Source organism: Haliaeetus albicilla, chromosome 3 (genome assembly GCF_947461875.1).
Source record: "Haliaeetus albicilla chromosome 3, bHalAlb1.1, whole genome shotgun sequence".
Taxonomy (NCBI): domain Eukaryota; kingdom Metazoa; phylum Chordata; class Aves; order Accipitriformes; family Accipitridae; genus Haliaeetus; species Haliaeetus albicilla.
Genome location: NC_091485.1, coordinates 47,963,992 through 47,977,606, shown reverse-complemented (window position 1 = coordinate 47,977,606; position 13,615 = coordinate 47,963,992). Strand labels below are relative to the sequence as shown.

General features: G+C 39.1%; 1 long non-coding RNA gene across 1 annotated transcript; it reads right to left on the bottom strand.

Annotated features, from left to right (window-relative positions):
- Positions 1-3,308: 3,308 nt before the first annotated feature.
- Positions 3,309-13,379, bottom strand: LOC104315449 (uncharacterized). The gene is made up of 3 exons (XR_011324073.1): positions 12,755-13,379; positions 4,334-11,923; positions 3,309-3,439 (listed from the first exon to the last, which is right to left on the bottom strand). It is a non-coding gene; the product is annotated as an uncharacterized lncRNA (long non-coding RNA).
- Between the last annotated feature and the right edge of the window lie 236 nt (positions 13,380-13,615).

Sequence of the window (13,615 nt, the reverse complement as noted above, 5' to 3'; positions counted from 1 at the left end):
TCATGGCACTGCCTTCCATACTGGCTTGTGTTTTGCATGGTGACAAAACCCACGTTCTTCTTTATATCAGGATGGACCCTTTATTTTTCCTTTCCAATGGTGATTTCTACCAACAAGGATAACTCCCTTCTTATTGACTGAAATTTTAACATGAAAACCATCACATTTCTTACTTTCCTCCAGCAGGGAACTTCTGTGCTTCCAACCTCTGTCATCAGTACCTTGCTGGCTGCGGCTCCGGTCTCTTTGGAACCTCAGGGAGAAGGGCAATGAAGAAAAAGATGCACATAAATCATGGCAACTGGCAAACCAGTATTAACATCCTGGCCAGTGCTTTGAAAGTGCAGGGTGCCCCAAGGGATGGTGGTATCAGAAGGCAGCTTCTGCACTCATTCCCTCATGCAAAGCACTCTGTAATATATTTCCATCTTAAATTTCTGTGACATGCTGGATAGTTTTGGATGTATAAAATGTTCTCCAATCTCATTGTCTCTTTTACACAATGCAAAGACTACAATCTCTTCGCACCTTTTAGAATAATTTCATCTCTAGCTGAGAAAATATATACATATTTCTATATTTTATACAGTTATTTAACTTATAAAATGAGACTGGGGCTAAATAACCCTACTATATTGATGTGGTTGCACTGCATTGTTTCTGTTAAAATTCAGTTGCATGTGAGTTTACTTCTGTGTTTATCCAAGTACAGACAGAGCAGTTCCTCATGAGAAAAACTCAGCATTATAGAAACAATTTGTTTTACTGATTACCCTCTGCCAACTTAGTGGAGGGAAGCCTAGGATGTGTTGACACTATTTTTTGTTCATCAAGCTCTGCGCATAAATAAAAGTTAGTTTCACTGGAAATCAATTAAGAAGACAACACAGTTTATTTGACTCAGGATAAACTCAGAGTTTTGTTTGACTTCTTCCTAACATACTAGTCTACTCCTACAGGCTCCCAAATGGAGCAATCAAAAATCACAGCTGCAAATTCAGTAACTAGCCTCCAAAGAGAAGATGTGTGCCCCCCTTAGAGAATGATCAGCATCTGGCATTAGAGCTTTGGTTGTTCTCTTTTATCCTGGAAATTGTAAGCAAATTGGAGAGGCATCAATTCAAGTTCTGGATATTAATCAGTAAAACGACATTCTTTCCAAACAGTTGTCTATTTCTGCATGTCAGTCTGAACTCAGATCTAGTCTGAGATGGGCCAGCATAAAAGTCAACATTTCAAGTCAATTTTCATGTATAATGAAGACGATTCTTTAGCAGAGATTCCCAGACACTGCCTCTGGTTTGTGGAGAACTGTGGCAATCGGGCGGGAAAGATCTTCCTCCTGCAACCAAAACCAGACATGGCTGAATCCAGAGCGTTACAGATTACCTGGCTTACTGTGCATCTTCCTGTGAACTGTGGTAGAAAATGGGCTATTTGAACCTACAGTAGTCCCCCAAGTCTTTCCACAGAATAGCTCTTTGCTCCTTTCTTGCTGACACAACTATGAGTTCACTGTAAATTGCTTTCAAACTACTTTATCAATTGGTTTTGCAAATGGAAGTTGTAGGGATATAAAGCTATCACTTGGCTTTGTACCACTGTGTTACATTAGCACCTATAAAAACTTGTGTAGCTCTCAGTAAGAAGCACCATCTCTGTACTATTAGAAATAACCAATGAAATCATGAAAAGGACCTTTTTCAAGAGACACTAGGAGAAGAAACTCAGTTTTTTGCCTTTTCCCTTGTCAGTGTGGTAATAAAAGGCATTTGTAGGCCAGGATTCAGCACTGTCTTCACCCCATGACCTATTTAATTCTGATGACAAATGCCTCATGAAGTTATATAGCACAGAAAAAAGAGATATTTATTCTAATCTATCTATCTATATTGCTTCCTATTAAAATCCTGCAGCTAATCCTCCTGGCTTCAGTTCAGCAAAACCCTTAAAAAGGAGACTATTTAAAGTTAACTTGTTCCCTGAGACAGTTTTTGCAGCTGCAGGTGATTCATGGGTCTTACAGGTGAACATCAAAGCCAGACCATGTCGAGCAACACACGTTCTGGGTATATTCACCGTCTTCCCACTCAAATTAAACTTCAGCAAAGTAGGAATTTGTAAATGTTTACCTCACTGCTTTAGATTTGACTAATAATCTAACCCTCCTGACCTGAAAAAGTATGAAATCACTGTACTGGCCACATCTCTATCACAGCCCACAGAGGAACAGAGCCTCTAAATGTCAGGCAATCTGTTTTTTTCCGCTGGTAAGGCTGCTCTGTGATGTTACTGTGAGTGACCTGTCCTATATCTCAGAACAAAATGTGTTTCTGTTGAAAATATATCCTGACACCTGTAAAGGAAGATGATTGCAGATCCTTTTAAAGGAAAAAAAAGTGAAATCATGACCCGAGGAACAAACAACAAGCACGAGTCTCTACAGACCGTAATTTTAAAGAAAAACAAACAAACACAAAATAAAGCTTTACTGCTAAAAGACACAGCATAAAAATATTTTACAAAATTTTCTGCAAATTTTTAGTTGGCAATGGTGACATTTAGCAGTCTGTTCCAGCAGCCAAGGCAATGCATGCAAGTCATTTTCTGTTTATCTGAGGCACATATTTACCAGGGGAAGCTTCCTCTTCACTTAATCATTACGATGACAAAGTTTACAATTCTCAGGCTCAAATTTATGCCCATCCAGAAGCTGCACAATGACAGATGATTACAGAAACCTTCTTGGCAATGCGCCACGGCAGGGCTGTGTATGCTAGCTAGATCTGGGACTGGGGAGTGTCCCTGGCCCCTTTCATCCATCCCACCCATGCTCCTCATGCCTTTCAGTGGTGTACCTGGGACTCACTGGCAAGCTGCACAGTATTGATTTTGAAGTGCCTCTACCTGTACAAACTTGGACTTCATTATTAAAGAACGGGATGCCACAGACCCTCAGAATGAATATTCCATTGTAATTTGTAATGAAAGAAGTCAAATGCTCTAGCCAGGCAGATGCCAGCTTTCTGGCTGCAGTGGTAATAGGGTGACCATTCCTGTTGCCTCTGGAAATTTTCTCAAGTCCAGATACCAGCACTAAGGCCCGAATTCAAATCCCATTGAAACCAGTGGGTACTTTTAGATCCTTTTAAGTAGAGCTCAGTTCTCACCCATATCTGCAATTCCTTCAATCTTTGAAAAGAAGCATAGAAGAGAATTCAAATACTGATATCCTGCATCTGCATGTAGGAGAAACACTACTGCAGTGAAAAAATCCATACGTTGTGATGTTTAAAATCATATTTATTGTATGCTTTTGGAAATAGCTATACATTTTCATTTATTTTTAACCTCTGGTAGCATCTTAGTGAACTTTCTTTGGAGCAGTGAAAGAACTGTAAACATATTCCTCTCTCTTTGCCTCATTCATGGGAGTGCCCTGTGGATAGAAGAGAAAGTATATCTGAGCCAACAACACAGATAAAGCAAGCCAAACCCTCGCCTCTTGATAGCTGTTTAGCCAGCTATATCTTTTCTAGGCAGGAACTGGTCTTTATTCAAGAAGAACTATAAGCATGCCAGTCCTGTAATTTTCCTCACAAATCTGTTGGCAGATCAAAGGGCAGGCAAGAACTGTAAACAGGGGTGTGGGACTAAAGATCCAGTTATAGCAATATACAGACCAGAAAGTAAAATTAGCTTTAATTATGGAGACATCTTGAACACTAGATATTTTTTCTTGGACTTTTGTTTCTTTTTTTTTTTTTTCTTAACTAGAATGTGGTGTATTTTAAATTCATGTTTATCACTGCCATTCAAAATGAAGATTTACCTCCTTAAAAGACTGTTTTGATACTGAAATCTCTCATTACACCTAAAGTTAAATAAAGCTTTCTGTCTAAGACGATACAAAAAAGAGCGCCTCTTGGAGTTCCAAAAATTAAGAATTTTTACACCACGTGATGTCAAAAAGAAGGTTCTCTTAACTATGTACCCCCAAGCATTTCTGTAGCTCTCATCAGGCCATAGGTTTTTGCAGAGTCAATGTAAAATTTGTTGGAGTTCTTTGCATAAGTGGTTCATAACATAATACAATGACATGCAATAAAGTTTTCATCACTGCAACAGATTTTTATTAAAGGCCAAATTTGTATGTCAATTGTTCTGGTGCAACAACATTTAAATCAAATGATGTAACTGAAAACAGGGTAGCAAAAGACATGCATCTCTAATTGGGCTAAGGAAACTGATCCAGCTGAGGTGTGAAACTTAAGAGATAAGCTCTTACCCAGAGCAATTCCCCAAAGATTGAAATGTCAATAGGCAGACTTACCATTCTCAACATGTTTTCTGCAATTTTCCTTGTGTTTCATTGATCTAATGCCTTTGCCTTTTAATTAGCCTTCACAGAAAAAAGTCAAGTTGTGAGAGACTGAGCACAGAAGTATAGGGGGTGGCTGAGTCTGGTATATATCAGCACACATCAGGGAATGGGCTGGATGACAAACACAGAAGAATTTCATTTAATGTTTTAAAGTAATAAAGAGTTTAATTTATGTCACTATTTAGATCTCAAATACATTGAACTTTAACTTTATCTAAGGGAGAAACAGAAGAGACTTCAAACACACATCCAAGCCTCATATATGTATAAGTATTACATGCCAACAGAAATGCAAGAATCTATGAATTTAAACTGCATGAGCACTGACTGGAGTTCTTTATGGACACAAGATCATATCTAACTGTCAGCAGGTAAAATCAGATCAGTCCTATTCACTGTCTGGCAAGCACACACTTTAGGCAAATGTATGTATGTACACATTGTACATGTTAACTTTTTGAAATTGACTATCAGTCATAGGTATTTGCTTCCTAGGAAAAGTGAGCTGTGCCCAACCTCAGATTAGGCACATGTGAAAAAAATCCCCCAAATATTTAATGTTGTTTTAACTCTCATGCCTGGATTGAGTCCATCTAATTTTAGGTACTTAGCTAAGAGCTGAGTGCAGATTCCAGCTGACCCAGGCTCCCTGGTCAGCACAGGGCTGGACACCCTTATTCATCTGGTGTGATGTGACCTCTCTGAAGCTGCTGGCAAAACTCCAATATTCCTTCTCCATAGTTAAAGACAAAATACAGTGGGTGATATCCTGGCAAAATCACTGGGAATTTTGCTCTTGACCTAGGTGATGTTAGAACTTCACTCAGGCTCTCCTAGGAACAGTGAGACATGGGATCTGGCTGTGTGTTTTGGCTCATAGCTATGGGTGTCCGTATGGGCGAGCAGTCTCCTGACAGTTGCCAACACAGGATCACAGGGCAAACCAGGTGGGAAGGGAGGTCAGGAAGTCTCCAGCACAGCCTCCCGTTCAGGGAGACCAGGCTGCTCAGGGCCGTGCGCTGTCAGGGCTTGGAAACCTCCACGGATGGAGCCGGCACAGCCTCCCTGGGCAACCCACACCCCTGCCCAGCCCTGTCCACCCGGGGGAAAGGGTCTCCTTATCTTCTGTCTGAACCTCTCTTCTTTCAACTTCTGCCCATAGCTCATCTCCTCCCACCATGCACTGCCATGAAGAGCCTGCCTCCAGCTTCTGGGTCCCTTTCCCATAGGTGTCGGGGGCTGCTGTGAGCCCCCACCCAAGCCATCTCTTCTCCAGGTTGGACAAGCCCAGATTCTGCAGCCTCTCCTCACAGCACAAGTGCTCCAGCCCTGAACACCTTGGGGACCCTCTGCTCAACTGCTCCAGTTTACATGTCTTGCCTGTCTTGGGGGCCCAAAACTGGTACAGCCTAACAACGGCTGACTTCTAAGAAACTGAAAGCCAGGCAAGGGTGCTATAATATAAGTAAAGGAATAAATTTCCCTCTGATCCATTATGTTGATAAATCCATGTTCGAAATCACCTTTTGAATTTCAAATTTATCCTGTCAAAAGTATTAGAAATTTATCAGATGGACAGTCTACACAGTATTGTATCAAAACAATCCATAACTGTATTAAACAGTCAGCATTTTTCTGCATGACTATTGCAAAAACACACAGTAAATTCTATGGAGATGTCTTGGTAGATTAACTCTATGTAAATATTAGACAGTGATATACAAATAAAATGTCTATGCATTTTGAAGTCATAAACCTGCTGCACTGGGAAATCTTGAAAGTTTTGCACTATGGTGACCATAAATTAGTTCATTATCAGCACAAGAAGCAACGATACTGCTAATTTTAACAAAACACCTTTTCTGAAGATACTTCTATCTAAAGATCATAAAATACATCAATCCTGAACTAGTACCCACCGCTGTGGAATATGCATACTTTCTTGCTTGTACAGTTTCAGCCTCACAACCTGAAAATGAGACAGGTAGAATTATTATTCCATTTCAACGAGGGCAAAGATTAAAGACATTATTTCACTCATTGTATTTCCAGAATAAATGCAACTAATTGTGAGAGTAAATTAGGATTCCATTTAAATAATGGTGATGGAAATGGATTCTTAAAGACTTTTTCAATTAAATAAAGAGAATTGGGAACCAGCAAATCCTGTACTATCCCATACCTGCAAAAGCAGTTGTCTTTTTGCTTCTTGTCATTTCATTTAGGTTACTCTCCCACAGAGGAACTCCAGTTCACAGTTTATAGCATAAATATGTAGTGGCAAACTAGTTAGATTTGATGAAGTGCGAACATTTTGTCATGGTCTGCCCACTCACATTCAACATCATTTGAAGATTTGTAAATTCTCTTTTGCTGGGAGTGCTTCTTGTCTACTCATTGCTTTATGTGTTTACCCTGCAAGGCAGAGAAGCATGCACAGAAAGAATAATCCTAGAAATGGCAGAGTTGAAATGCATTGGTGTTTTTTAACTTTTCATCTCTATTTCTCAGAATAACAAAGATGCTGATAAATGGGCAGGCATAGATGACATTATTTTCATCTCTCCAGTTAAGTATATTGCTAAGTCTGATATGTATTTGTCTGTGGTTTGGATTTTTTTTCAGTGAAAGGAGAACACTGATAAGAACTAGATTAAGAGATCGGGAGGCAAAAATTCTCTCAGCACAGAGTATGAAATGGGCAAGAGTAGCTGCCACTTTTTGACTGTGTTGCTTAACCCTGAGTTGGGAGAATGATACATAGTAGTTCAGCACCTTTTCTTTTTGCTCTTGAAGTTGCTGGGAGATTTCTTGCTGACTTTTGACTGTTGATAACTGTCTTCAGGTGCAGCAAGTAGTACAGATGCTGAACCATGAAGCAAAAACCTCATATACTTAGGACTGATTCACACTGGTGGAAACTGCTTCTTTTCATCTTGTGAAGATGTTTTCTTAGTCTCCAGATGCATATGATCAGTAGATACACTGATAGCCCTCAGTATTAACTGTCTTTGTAAATTAGCATCATCAGTGGTGCAACATAGATGTCTGTGAGTCAAGTATGAAATCCACAGATTTCCCTAAAGACAGCAGACACCAGCTTTTCACAGCCTCTAGCACTGGTGGGCACAGGACAAAAACAGTTGAAAGGACTGGGAGGGACAATGTAATCACCAGGAAGGGTCTGCTGTGGTCACAGGTGACCAACTATCTTCTGAAGATGTCACAGCACATCCATTCCATGCTTGTCGCTACCTCTCATAAATCACAAAATCATCTCAACTCCTTTTCATAAGCTTTTGACTTACAGTACAAAACCTTAGAATTGTATTGGGAAGAGACAAGTGAGATCTTAGGCATGGTGAAAATGCCTAAAATATGAATCATTCACATGTTATGCAGACAAGCTTCACTTACTGTCCCCCAAAATGAACATGGGAAAAATTGATTCCTGGAGCCTTGATTTATAGACTTGTTTAACACCAAACATGTGGAAGATTATCATTCTAGCCGCCAGCACATCACATCCCCACCACTGTCTCCACAGACCCCAAAGTGATGATATTTTGGATGGCATTGCTTTTATCTGCAGATTCTGTGCTGCACATCTCCAGGACCAGAAGATTTGAAATGCGTGTGATTTACTCAGGTCTTATGTGCCCATACAATGATTTTACAGCACTGAATTTTTATTTCTAAGACCTACAGGTTACTTGTAAATGAATCTATGATTCAGCAGCCACGTGGATTGCCAACATGAATCTATATGTTGGTAAAATGAAAAGAAATTTATGGTCTCTTGGAGGACTCCCTCTTTTCTCCAGCACATACCCTGTCTTAGTTCTGATTTTCCTTCCTTTTCTACCCCTGAGTCTGGAAGGTTCTTAAGGCTTATTTTCAAAAATACATTTTTGTAAAGGTGAGTGGGTCTCCTAAGGCACAGATTGATATATGAAAATTCAGTAAATGTGATAGAAGCCAGGAACAAATGTGGTGCAGAAAAATTGTCTTTTAAATTTAGTGTTAGTTTTCCATGGGAAGTAGTGGAATTTACAGTCAGTCATTATTCAGATGTATGCACAAAATATAAAAGAGGAAATGGTTAATTGTACAGCAGCTCTGCATTTCCTTTTTTCAAGCTTGTGATTTTTCTATCTCCGCATCATATGATACAAGGCTGACCTTACAGCTCAGATGATTGTTGAAAACTTGTTTGGAAGTCTTCCATGAAAACAAGGTGGCATGAGTTGTAAACTCCTTTAGCAAATTAACAATTTGAACATTGTACTTTAAAATCTCCAATACTGCCAACAGTACATTTTCCTGTAATGCTTAGTTTTCATCTACATTTGCTCCTTTAACAGAAGAGTTCAGCTGTCCTTACAGAGCTTTTAAAAAAAAAACCCTACGAATACCAATGATACTTCTTAATTTGCAGGTACTTTTCATTAATTTCAATAACTAGTGGAACCTAATCAGAGTTGCTGTCACTAACTGTGACAGCACCTGGTAAGTGACAGCAACTGCTAGCCTAGAAATTTTTCTGATAGGACAGATATAATTATGCAAAAGTGCAGAACTATAAACCTTTTAATAGATGTAGTAGAAGCATTCTTCTAGTAGAAGCATTATGAAACATAACAGGCACATATGAGTGCCATTAAAAATCTCTGCCAAATTTTGATTGCTTAAGAAAAGAAAGTTCAAGGCCATGGAAAAACAATATGACTCTACTGTTAAATTCACTTCTCAGTTGTTGTAGATATCTTCCATATCAGCAATCCTTTAGCCTGTCATCTCTGAAAAGCCATCTGTGTTGTGCTTTATCTTAGCCAACACTATGCTGACCCTCATAATCATGTCTTCATTTCCTTGCTCTATTGTTGTAGCCTCATCATTTGTTAATTTAATGAATTAATTTACTTAAGTCAAAAGCACCTATTCCGGCCACAGGCTGCTAGTGGTTTCCTTTGAATTAATACACTGCGTAAAGCATGAATGTCACCAGCCTTCCAGGTATCAGTTCATTGAACTCGGATTTGTTCTAAATTCAAAAGTATGCTGCTTACTTCTTCGTCTCCTACAAAAAAAAAGACATGTCCCCAGTCACGAACTATATTAATTTCCTTTCACCCTCTACTAGGTCAGTTTATCTCTTAGAAGAAGTTAAACCAAACTGAGGAACCATTTCATAGTTACCACTTCACAACCAAAAAGAGGCATTGTGCCAGCACAGGTCCTTCCCCCCTGCTCTTTATGCTGCCTGCCTAAGAGCCAGCATTGTCTGTTTTTTAAACTTTACCACTAAGATGTGACAAAGGCAACCTTTCTTCTCGGAGAGGTTTCTATGCTTTTCTTCCAGAGTAGCACCAAAGAGAGACAGTAAGGTCTTTTAGCTGCAAACTATTGCTTTCATGTTTATTTATTTCAGCATCTAGCTCGAGCTTGACAGTTCCAGGGAGTTAATCTTCCTCTTCAAACCCGCCCTTTCGAGTTCCATAGCTCCTCCCTGAAGTTGCTTCCTCAGTTCTAATAAGTGGCTTTATTTTCCCAGTTTTCTATGTCAAGACAGCTCTTAATGCCCAAATGGCTAAAAACCTACTCTGCTGTCTTTCAAAAATCAGTGCTCTCCCTGGTCTATGACTGTCATAGAAGCATGCACATGCCCTTGAGTAAAACAGCATCCCATTCCCTGAGTCACAAAAAGTCCCTGAACCCAGTCATTCTTTCTGAAAGCTCTTCTGTATCCTTTTGCCTTCTTAACCTACATACAGTCCTTATTTACACGTACCAATTGTATTCAGATAAGTAGGTTTCCAAGATCTATTTTTATGAAGGATGCAATGATTCATGGTCCACAGACCACGAACAATTTACACAAGTAGTCAGCACTTCTGTGTTCTGTAGGAAACCGTCTGTTGGATTGCCTTGTTCTAGGTATTATTGCCTGGGTTTTAGCTTATTATTGTGAAAAGATATCAAAAGTCCTTGTAAAAAAATGCTGTTGTAGGATTGTTATTTGCCCATAAGATTGAATGTGGTATTTGAGACTAAAAAGGAGTCCCTCTGTTTGGATGTGATCCACATTATGGAAATGGAGAACCCCTGGTTTATGCAAAACTGTCTTGGGTGCATTATATACAGTTACCTCCAGTAGCAAATACTGAAAGAGACTGCCAAACTCTGCACCCTGTGAGAAAAGATCTTACAATTTATTTGAACATACAGTGTACCAAACCTATCTGTTTTCTGGAAGCTGCAGGTCAGTGGACAGGGTCCTTATGTTGTGGATGTGTGAACAGAGGTAAGAGCAATACAAGTTAATGCCCAGAAAGCTTTCCTGAGCTCCGTCACCATCCTGACAGCAGTCTTGATGTAGGCACAGACTGAACAGCTTTACAAAGTCTGCCTGAGTACAGAGTTCCTTCCTTTGTCACTTTTTATAAAGGAAGAACCACAGGAAACTTCTTCACTCGCAGCCTCCTACTTTCTTCCTTTGTGGGCTGGCAAATTCAGATATTCAAATTCAAATCCCTCATAAATTTCAAATGAGCTTTCCAGATCTATTGCATTTTTCTTTTTCCAGTCTGTTTTGTTTTTCAACTAGAGCATTTTACCACTCTGTTTTTGGAATACTCAATGATAAACCCACAGAGAAACGTAGAGGAGTTAGAAGCGGAAATAATCCACAATTATTTCCAGGCAGAACCTGGATAAATATAGATTGATTCTCAAATAACTTATTAACCAGTGTTTGATCCAGTCTGTGAAACATTTACTTTCCCTGAGAAGGACTGATTCATGTGGGTAGAAGTCAATGCAGATCTGAAAAACAGGTCTTGAACAAACTTGTTCTTCATCACATTTCTTTCTGAATACTTGCAAAAAGCAAAGGCTTTATAATTTGTTCTCCTCATTTATTTGAGCATGCCAAATTAGGGACATATTTTGAAAACCATGATGTTTTATATCTCATATCATGAATATCCCTAATGCAGTCACTGGATTTTCTTGCAGAGTACAGTATTGAATGTTAATACATTTACTCCAGTGTGAATCTTCCCACCATGAATTCATCTTCCATAGTTTTGGGTTTTTTTCTTAGTAGAACACAGCTGTTGGAAAAATACATGAAAGTGGTGGCAATAGGCAAAAAAAAAATCTTCAGAATTATAATGAATATTCACAGCATTTGTTTACATTATTTACTCTACTGTAGATGTTTCATACGCTTTCCTCTTTTTTTAAGGTCATACTACCTTAAAAGGGTGCAGGTACTGGGTTAGAATTTGATATGGTAAAGTAGGCATAGGTCCATTACACACCTGTATTAGAGTAACATGTATATTCATATGGAGTGGGGGGCAAGTGAATGTGTAATTGCATATAAGCAACTTTTTTCCCACAGATTATATGGAGCTAACAGAATAGACTCATTTACTAGAACACACCTGTGGTTAGCCCTGAAAGCTGCATCCCTGGCACCTGTAATGTGTGAGGAAGGGAGGAAAATGTTGAGCAATGACAGCAAGGGCAAATCTGAAAGGAAGAAAAAAGCAAATATAACATTCTGTTTGGATGTAGTTATCAAAATTTGCTTTGTAGAGCTAAGGTGGCAAAAGTAAACACATGCCTATGTATCTAGCCAGAGCTCTAGTTCATTCAGTAGCAGCTCTGCAGCATTGTCCCATATCAGATGTATAACATATTTTGTTTCTAACAGTTTCTTAATGTCGGCCAAGTGGAAAAATTTTGAATTAACAAGCATGTCACCACCACATGTGCAACCATCTCAGGATGCCCCTTTTGAGCATTTGGGCTGCAATACAGATGTTTTATGTAGTAGTCAGAAATTTTTAAGGCAAATGCAGAATAATTTGAAATCTGAGATTGTTGCAAAGAAAATTAAGGTCAGTGTCTGAAATAATGGCTCACATTAGATATGATTCACACACAGTAGGCTTTATGTAGACTTTTTCTTCTCCAGTTAAGGGGTTTTTTTGCACGTGGTCAGTGTAAAATTTTATTTGTGAAAAGAAAGACAGATTTTCCGTAATCTACCAGAATTTTTAGGCAGACTTTTTTTTTCTTATTGATGCTTATTCTGCATCCTCAGTGGATTTAAAATATGATACTTTGTTGAATTCCTTCCTGTTTCTTTCTCTTAGATTTACATGCATGTGTTACTAAGGCATTATTTGTGAATGCTGCTGGCCCTGGACAGCTTCAGTTTCATTGCAGGCTTACGAAAATCCTAAGAGAATGCATTAAAAAGTAATTTTCTTTTTAGAGCTCTTTTTCTTACTCATTTTCTTTTAAAAAAACAGCTTTTATATAGGAAGCAGTAGTCATCACAAACAGCTATTTTACCTCCATTCTCTGCAGCAGAATGCTGAAAGGTGTGGAGTTGGCAAATATTGCATGACTCAGCCTGAGTTACCTCTATCACACTCCTAAATAACAATAGATTGACCTTAAGGAAATGCCATTACAGAGAACAGCGAAAATCAGGCAGAACAATAGAAAGGAAAGAAGGAGATGAGAAAATAGAAAATCCTTTGAAACAGGGAGCACTCTTCCTGCCTCCCTTCCAGTTTAGTTTGTCTAGAGGACAGCATAAGTGGTGGACTGCTAAGGACTGCCACTTTCCTGTGGAGAGACCCAAGCTTTCTTCTCCCTGTGAAATAAATATAGAAAGTTTTAATAAAAAACAATATTTGCGGATCTTTGAGTACACTTCTCAAAATTAATCATGTATTTGAGGGCCCAGGGAAAGCATCACTTTGGAGTCAGAATGCAGATCAGATCAAACCTCTTTGCCTTTATAGTCAAACTGAAGTTTTGACAACTTCTCACTTTTTTTTGGTGGTAGTGAGGGGAAGGGCTGGTACTGCTGAGTCCAGAGAAATAAGATGATCTCCCTAAAAAATTCCTGTCCTCTAGCAAGGTCCTGTAAAAGTCAGTTAGATTTGCAGCTATTCTCCATTCAGCATTTGCCTTATCAGTATTCCCCCAGGACATCCTCTAGCTTTGAAAGAGCCTGTGAGACCTGCCCAGGAGATGGAGCCCATCCCACTGCTCAAGCTCATAGCCTACAGGAATTGCAAATGACTTTTTACAGGGAGACTGAGGAACTACAGTTTTTCTGATTAAACACTGACTGGTGATGCCTTTGAGCATGTGGTCACATAATGTGAGTACTGTGCAGTTCCCCTCTTCTCACCCACATCC